The 9,193-nt window shown below is 36.5% G+C and overlaps 3 long non-coding RNA genes across 3 annotated transcripts; all 3 read right to left on the bottom strand.

The window, feature by feature from the left end:
• Positions 1-218: 218 nt before the first annotated feature.
• Positions 219-807, bottom strand: LOC114544325. The gene is made up of 3 exons (XR_003690385.1): positions 758-807; positions 352-528; positions 219-267 (listed from the first exon to the last, which is right to left on the bottom strand). It is a non-coding gene; the product is annotated as an uncharacterized LOC114544325 (long non-coding RNA).
• A 1,913-nt stretch (positions 808-2,720) lies between these two features.
• LOC114544327 lies at positions 2,721-3,091 on the bottom strand. The gene is made up of 3 exons (XR_003690387.1): positions 3,072-3,091; positions 2,849-2,945; positions 2,721-2,759 (listed from the first exon to the last, which is right to left on the bottom strand). It is a non-coding gene; the product is annotated as an uncharacterized LOC114544327 (long non-coding RNA).
• A 2,265-nt stretch (positions 3,092-5,356) lies between these two features.
• On the bottom strand, positions 5,357-6,902 carry LOC114544326. The gene is made up of 3 exons (XR_003690386.1): positions 6,863-6,902; positions 5,634-5,990; positions 5,357-5,383 (listed from the first exon to the last, which is right to left on the bottom strand). It is a non-coding gene; the product is annotated as an uncharacterized LOC114544326 (long non-coding RNA).
• Positions 6,903-9,193: the final 2,291 nt, after the last annotated feature.

The raw sequence follows: 9,193 nt of genomic DNA, 5'->3' as shown, positions 1-9,193 counted from the left end.
TTCGAAAAAGCTGGGACTTCAGACGAAAAAGGTCAGCCGATTTTGAAAAATCTTAGATGCGGGGTGTTATAAGGCGGTTAGTAATTTCATCATCACCTTCATCCAAGGATGTTCCAGAGCTTCTGAAACCGTGATGCATTTTCTGTGACTAACAGTAAGCAGTTTTGTTATAAGATCCTTAGCTTCACTGCTAACATTCTTCCAGAGGTTGTTCGGAAATTTATACGACCCTTCTTTAACTTGTTTCTCCAATGGGTTATTTGCCTGCTTTGAAAAAAAGAAGATCCGGAAAGTCTAAAACACGTTAACTTTTCATTGACGTACTCCAATTTTGAAATGAGTTTAACCTACCTCCAGCTTCATTACAAATCGTGTTCACTACGTGAATTTGAGTAAACTGAAGTATATGGCATACCAAACATATAACACACGATTTCTTGTAGGATCGTTCTTCGGGCTACGGGATTAACATTTTGGTAGCGAGGTAACTTGGTGTACCACAGATTGTTTCCATATAGGAATTCTGATCTAAAAAATTAATTGTTATCATTGAGAAACTGTAACAATGAGAAATAACTGAACCTAAAACGTTTGCAGAATGCGCTCTGCTTTCGTAAAACGAAATCACGGACAAAAAATCGGAATTGAGATTATAGTGACTTCCAGGATTTGCTGGCAATGGTCACATCGAATGGTTTCTTCAAATACAATTTAAAGGGCAATTTAAACACAAGTTCAATACACAACCGACACAAACCTTTACAAGCGTTTCGTCATACGAGGAACACAATAAAACATTTTCTGGCTAGAGAAGAAAAAGTTAAATTATGGTCGTTAAAGTTTAGGATATAAAGACAGTAGTGATAAATAAATTAGGGCGTGCTTACCTTCCAATCCCTGTTAGTGGTGCCATTTTCATGTAAATGCTAAAAATACGAAACAGTATGAATAAAGTTAGTTTAGTTCAGGCTTCTGCAGTAACACTGGATCAATAACAGATGATCCTTAGCTTGGTGTCATTAAAAGCTCCAATCTCTTCGTGATATTTTCCATAAACTTTAGTCATCGCCTGTGAATGAAATATTCCAATTTGTTTAATTCATTCTTCGAAGGCTACACATGGCTACATTCCCGCTAAACGACATCCTCACCTGAAGGCACATTGCTTTCATAGTTGGTTTAGTTAAAAATGCAAAAAAATGCAGAGCGTTATAAATGACGTTCGTCAAAGGCAGAAAATTCTCAATGGATGAATGAATGAATAAAACGTACCTCGATTAGCCTTCAGAACCATGCCAGCACCTTTCACAATTGTTGTCGACGGATGCTGAAATTGTTGAGGAACGAATTCAAAACCACGATTGGTAAGAACCATTAGCGGGGCAATAGTAAAACATACATAAGCGAAGAAATGGTAAAATTGGTACTATAATTTAGTTTTGTCGTAAACCTACCTGGAACAATCGATAAACGCAATGACCCATTTCTAGACAAACAAATAACAGACTTCATGAGTTGCTCCTATGCATGGGTCAAGCTAGTGGACGTGGTAAACTTCACCAAAAAGGTAAAGAGAGAAAGGCTATTTAATCAACTCTCAACCTCAGTCAAAGAGCCATAAACTACCAAGAAGACAAGTTGAATGAAAAGCTCCTCAAATTTCTTTGTAGCATACCTGCAACTTTCTCCAGTAATTTCCCAAACCGTTCATCATCTGTTGTCTCACTAAGAGGAATATGCAATAGTCGATTTATTGTAACAGACTACATGAGTTGATTCAAAATTGGAAGCAATCACACCTTACTATTAGTTTAACATGAATGTCCAACTTCACCCCCGTATTATTTTAATATATTGCAAAGCAACTAGAACAAACCTGTAAGGAGGACACAGAGCAAACGTCAGAAAATCAAGCAATCCACTTATAACTAAAACCCCAGTAGAACGAATATAGCAGAAAAGTTTTCATGGTTAATCTATTTCTTGTTTTTAGTTAGAAAGGTAGTTCAAATTAGAAAGGCAGTTGCTACGAATCACTTGCTGGGTTTTGCAAGGGAATTTCTCTTCTAAAACAAAGCTATATACATACAAGAGGGATGGAAAAATAAAATGCAAGGGTTCAGCATAGATTATAGGCAACCAACACCGCACATCTTACAACATTTATCGTGAGAATTTCCAACAAACTGCTTAGAAATTTTTCAAAGGATAACAAAGAGCTTTTATTTATCTGTTCTTGTCGAATGTCATAGTTATCGTGCGTTGGCTATATAAAAAAACAGAATTGGTTTCGATAAAATTGGATCCTGTTAACATTCAGATTTCAAAGTTGGCTAAGTTTATGTGGATTGCAAGTTAAAGGGGTAACACTAATGACAGTGACAGATTTGGCAACATATTACCAGGAAATTCATCGTTAAAGTGTTGGCGCTTTCCTTTATACGGAAAAAACGGCCAGACCGGTCCTATTTTGATCTCGGTACAGACAGATTACTGGTATTTTAGAGTGTTTCAAGAACTCTGCGTTCAAGTATATCGTTACTTGCATCTGTCTAGCTCGGAAATTTCGCAACTATATTCTTAACGAAATACTCTATCTTAAATTTAAATATGACCGGTCTGACCATTTTGGCCGCTTAAAGGAAAGCCCTCTCTTTACCTGCATCAGAGCACACAGTATGTCGACAGCGGCGTGAGTCACGGCTTCATTATTCTTCTTCAAAGCTTTCACAGTTTTCACACCAACCTTCTCATAGAAGCTGTAAAAACAAAACAGAAACACGGTCTAGAGAAAGTGAGCTGGTTGAGTAAACAGCGTGTGTTGTGGTTAAAGATAAACGTTTCTCACCTAGTAAGCGTTGTGAAACCTGCTTTGGATCCAACCTAATGTCTCAAAGCGTGAAACAGTGCTTCGAGATCTTTATCTGATATTTTGTTTTGGTCTCCTGCAAATAGACGAAACATTTTAACTATTTTATGTATATATTGAATACCTGTGAAGGTAATAGCAGTCAGAATATGTATATTTTAGGGGTGAACACTAAATATATTTTGGCAAAGATATACAATACCTTCGTGAGCAATGAGCATTATGATGGCATTAATGATAAGTCTTTCTTTATTCTCCGGGAAAAGTCCTTACAAAATATTTAAAATCGTTTGAAATATATATTGGAGTTTAAAAGACTTAATATTCCAGCCGTACTTCTGGCGAGAAAAATTCAAATCTACCATTTCATGGATTCGGACCCAGTCAACTCAGCAACCAGAGTTACCGCAGCGTAGTCCCTAGGCCTCTTAACGTTCTTTATACGCGGCGAGCCGGGAACTGAGAGGCCTAGAACAAAATGTTTTGTATTTTGGCTATTTTGTCCCCACTTTCTGTATTGAGGTCAGTTTACGATCCACGACGCGGTTAACTGGCCTTGTTCGACGTCGCTAGTCAAATATTTGCTTGAAATAACCTACGGGATATTAATTATACTGTCAGGACTTCGAAATATCCATACAAACGTTTCAATGTCATTTGCTGTCGACGCTATCGACTATCAAGTAAACTCGAGTCCGTGCGTACATGGTTATGATTATAATAAGCTTCAATCTGCCAATTTAAATTATTCTCGCTTCCTTTATAACGAATATTGTTGTAAATCTAGGTCAACTAATGCATACTAAAATAAGCAGAAAACTAACGTGCGTATGAAAAACACGTGAGTGGAAAACAGCATTAATCCAGATTTTGACAGAGCATTAAAACTCAGTAAAAATGCAATAATATTCTCTACACAGGATTTTGTCTGCAGAAAAGTACAAAATAAGAAATTGTAAACTTACGTCTTGGGTGACTGCATGAAGTAGACCGCTGTAGGAAATATTGCAGTTAAATCTCTACACATCTTCGGTTAAATTTCCTGCAAGGAACCAGTAGTAAGACAATATAAGCTTTTGGAGATATTTCAAAAATTTAAAGTGAAATAAAAAGAGAAATATTTCACCTGGAGACGCAGCGAGGAATTTTAAATGACTGCTTTCTACTTCTTCGTCAACAACGTTATACAATGGACCCCAACGATAACCTTGAAAAATATATCATCTTAAAAAAACAATTCTTCTTTTGCTGTATGTGATGTATTGCACTGACTAATAGGAATACCTGACGAGAAGTGTAATTGTTTGTGTGTTATATGAGATCCCATACGTCAGGAGGAGAATGAAATGAGGGTTCGTATTTACGGCAATCATAGCAGTGCGAGATTTTCATCAGGAAAATTTTGACCATAATTTTCGCGCAATCATTTATGAAAAAGCGTACAGTACCGTCTCTTCGTTGGGTCGTTTTTACACAAACATCTCCATTTCCACTGCCTCTAACCCCGTGTAGCTAACCAGCCAATGATAATCCCTAGATTGAGTGAAATACAAACATTCAGAACAAGAAATATTTTATATAGCTTCATACAAAATCTGCTTTTTAAACTACCTGTCGGAAGACGAGTAATTTCTCAGCTGACCGCTTGTGTATTCCAGCCCGAACAACTGAGGATGGTCTCGATAGCTAATTATTGAAAATATTGACAGAAAAAGAAGTTTTAAAACTATGATATACTATAATACACAAGTCTTAACCAAACGGTATATTCTGGAAAGTAACTGCAAAAATAAAACTATTTTAAGTCGGCTGGATACTTTTTTGCAATTGGACATGTTCAAAATGGAAACGTGAAATAAAAAAGATGATAAAAGCAGTAAACTTGAATCCAGGTCAGAAGACATGGAGTGTTTGGAGTGTTTGGAGTGTTTGGAGTGAGTGTTAGAGTGTTTGGAGTGTTTGGAGTGTTTGGAGTGTTTGGAGTGTTTGGAGTGTTTGGAGTGTTTGGAGTGTTTGGAGTGTTTGTTTTTTTTTCTTTCAAGGTCTGAGATTAACAATTACTGGAACTGACATGGAATGTCGCATGACTTACTGAGCTAAGGGGATGAAGGCTGACGATGTTAAACATATATTATAGTAATAATAGTTTATAGTTTATTATATATTATAGTAATAGAGTTGATGTTCGCGGGCATAAATGTGTTTTTGGCCCTCCTCGCGGAACACATTTTAACCCTCGCTACGCTCGGGCTAAAATGAGTTCGAAGTCGGGCCAAAAACACATTTATGACCGCGAACATCAACTCTATTGTTATATTATTATCACTATAACATACACATGAATATATACAAAATTAGTAAAATACAATAATTAGTAAATACAATAATTAGTAAATACAAAATTAGTAAAATACAATAATTAGTAAATAGATTTGAATAAATATAGTTCACCTGGTGCAAGGCACTTTTTAATGATAACTCCAAGCCTATACTTTCTGGATAATTTAATACATTCTATAGGGTTTAATGATCAATATAGGGATAAGTATCATAAAATTGTTTGGCTGTTGGGGTTTATAAACTATCAAAACTACAAAATATCCTGTCAAAATTTCGAATTTCTAAAATAATGCCGGGTTTATGGTCATTTGAATTTGCTTGCTACTTTTATAATACGCAAAAAAGTAGACGGTAGACACTGATTTTAAGTTCAAATTTATAATATTTCGAAAATATATTATGCATTATTAATTATATAACATACCTTGAATAAATTTGAAGTTTTACATGATTCAAGAACATTTTCATTTGTATACCAAACTGTTTCGCCTTTGGATTTGATTCCGTTCATTAGTCAAAGTACACTTCAAGATGTCGGGCTTCCCTTCAAAATTGTCGAGGCCAGGGATATGACGGTGCTAGTGCTGTGTCCAGCCAGGTAAAAGGTATTTCTGGGAGAATATTAGAGAAAAACCCGAAGGCGTTGCATGTTCATTACTCCAGTCATCGTTTAAACCTTATTGTTGCCAAAGCGTGTTCAATTCTTCCAGTGAAAAATATGTTGAGTCAGGCACAAAATATCGCCAGCTTTTTTATCAGTTTCCCTATCCGCTCACAGTATCTAAGTAAAAAGATGAAAGAGTTTGGTTTAACCCGTAACAAGCTCGCAAAGCCTTCCACGACACGATGGGTAGAACGAATAAGATCCCGCGATGGTTGCTTATGCATTCAAAGTTATCTACGAAACACTCAAATTTATGCAGTTTGAGGATCGCAGGAAGGGCCATTTCCTAGATTAGCTAGTGACGCACAGTCTCATTTTCGCAACGTGGAGAAATTTAAATTTATGGCTGCTCTCATTATCACCCAACATGTTCTTGATCATACTTTGTCATTGACGGTCCAATTAAAGAAGAAAAAAAAATCGATATTGCGGAATCAATAAAACGGATTAATCTTTTAAAGGATGAAATGGCAAAACTACGTGCCTCTGTAGATTTATTCCACAATGAATACTACGACAAGCTGTTGGAATTAGCTAATAACCTCGACGTGGCTGAATGTTTTCCCCGGGTATTTAAAGCTCAAACAAAATGTGATAATCATCCTACCAGTACAGCAGGTGGTTACAACAGATTAACAGTAACCATTAAGAGTCGTGCATAGGCCACGTGATAACGAAACATTCTGAGCTCATCAATGAACAATTGTAAATTTTTTATTGTAACTCATAGGAAAACCTAAGCATATTTTTGTAAAATCTATTATATTACGAGTGTCTTTCCCTAAGTCTACCGACCCCTGAATTCCCCACGCTATCGTCACCCTGTAATAAATAAGTAACGTTGCAAGTCCTCACCTTCAACCACAAGGATTAAATTACGTAAATCGAAGTGCAAAATTGAGATTACCGGTTTCTGAGTTTACCGGTTTATAATGCTCAGTATTTAATAATCCGTAAGACCAATTTATCATTATTATTACTTGACTTACGGATTCATTAAGTTTATCCTCGTCTTAACTCAAAAAAGTTTTCAAAGGACTTGCATCCAGAAGGGATTTACCAGGAACAGGCTAAAATTAAACAGATGTTGAGATTAATGCACGATGATGATTCGTGATCTTAAAATTGCTACCTTTTGAAACTCTTCACGAGTTAATAAGCCTTGACTGTTCCCTGTGAAAGAAAAATTGGTAAATATAGTCATATTATAATATATATTTCCTCCATATTGCAAAGGTAATTTCGCTTGCCTTCAGTTTCTTCCTTGTGTAAAACAGTGTCTTTGGAACCTGGTACGACATCAATCTGAAACGATTGTAAAATGAAAAAGCTAGTCTAAATCAAAGATCTCTTTCTTTTCTGCTTCCCCTGCCAGTCATGTTAGTAGCAATGTAAGGGATGGATAGTGAATGTTCTTGCACGAAATAAATTTCATGCAAAGCGAGTTTGAAGAGAAATTCTTACCATAAAAGCGCTTGGTCCATATTTTGGCCTACGACTCAAATATCGAGTTCGTTGAACAAATGCCGAACCAAGATTCAACTTTTGACCGGAATCTTGTAATAAAATCGACGAGGGTGAAGATCTGCCGTGTTCTGTAAGCAGCATCTTTTGTTCTGCGCTGTCTAAAATGCAGGCAGATAATTTGTTCATTTCGTAAATGCGCGAACAATGGCCGATCTGTTTTAACATTACAAACCTGACTCCTTGAGTTCGGTTTTCTTCATTTCAACATCATCCCGGGTATCTTCAATATTAGTTTCCTCATCTTCTCTACACGATGCGAGGCGATCTTTGACAAGATCTACAATCAATGTACGCTGTCTGTGCTCTTGCTAAAAGTTCTGTTGTAGTTTCAAGGCGTTGTCTGGCTCCTTCTTTAATGAGTTCGGCCGATAAATCATCTGAAATACAACAATATCAATTTGACATTCCGCCAACGAATGCCCAACCGAAACATTGAACAGGTTTGACCCATCGTTGACAAATTGTGGGCGAAAACATTCAGAGCACAATTTGACTGAGAAAATAAATGGGCTTACCAAAGAGTTGTTTTGGAATTAAACTTTCATAAATCTCAGTCTTTCCCACCGCTGGTCGTCACAAGATGTTTGAGTCACAAGATTTCTGTACTGAGCATACGGTACCAGTAGCCTTTAAATCGCGGGTAAGAAGGTCAGATGCTTTGGTATCGAATTTTGTGTTTGGCACCTGGCTAGAATCATCTGCACGAGTTTTGCTATCAGTTGAAGAAGCCTGGAAATGACAAATACGTTCCTAAGAGCTTTCACTAGAAGAATATTAAAACTTGGTCGCTCTTGCAAATATATCTATTGAAAATTCAGCAAGCAATCCCCGTGGCAATAGAATGACATGTGGACTTACTTTCGTAATAAATGGCACGAATTGTTTTCTTAACAATAGCGGACAGTTGACAAACCAGGATGGAATGACATTATCAGCAAGAGCTACAGTGTATTGAGAGTATCTAAGGTGAAACATATCAGTTCGTTTATATTTTAATCATTTTGACAAAACCAATAATAAAAAGTTTCAGATGTTATCGCGTTGAGCCAACTTCGATGATTCTGTGTAAGGCAAACATATTCCAAAGACTTGTTTCAACTGGATCGCTGTGAAGTTTTTGTACAAAGCACAAAGCTGTTACAATGCGATTTAAACGATTTAAAAGAATGTTACCAACTTTTCGCCGAATACGATTGTGTGTTTACACAACCTAGCTCTCTTTAGGAGGTACATTGATATTTTTAACAGACTTCATAATTTACGTAACTTCAAGAAACATACCAGAGAGAAATTCTAGCAGTGGTATGGCAACTTGAGACGTTGGCGAAAGTTTAGTAAACTTTTCCAGATATTGTGGGAGCAGTCTAAGGACAGAAAATTTAGTAATTATTACTTAAAAAATCATATATTTGTGAAGGAGTATCTCGCATCACAAGAGACGTTACGTTTAGGCTGGAGTTTATTGAAAAACGTTTCTGTAAATTCACTGAGCACATTATCAAGGCACGATTTCAAATATCTCCAAAGAAATAAACTTCTAAAACGCTGCAACTACTTAAATCAACTTCATTCTTACAAAGTGCTAATGGAAATAAAAAAACGTCTCAAATTCCAGACTATTTTAAGTAGCCATACCTTGCCATAACTGAAGGCATTTCTAACATACATACGGTGAGACAAGATACGCTTAACGTCGCGAAATGAGCAACCAAGTACGCATCAGACAACACTAGACGAAATATACAACAACGTTTAAGCAAGAACAGACAACCGCTGAAAATAAAGTCACGCAG

The sequence above is a fragment of the Dendronephthya gigantea genome, unplaced genomic scaffold (assembly GCF_004324835.1).
Source record: "Dendronephthya gigantea isolate DGI-Jeju-01 unplaced genomic scaffold, DenGig_1.0 000729F, whole genome shotgun sequence".
In the NCBI taxonomy this organism is placed as follows: Eukaryota; Metazoa; Cnidaria; class Anthozoa; order Malacalcyonacea; family Nephtheidae; genus Dendronephthya; species Dendronephthya gigantea.
The sequence above is the reverse complement of the archived record's forward strand: the minus strand, read 5'-3'. Positions and strand labels throughout refer to the sequence as shown.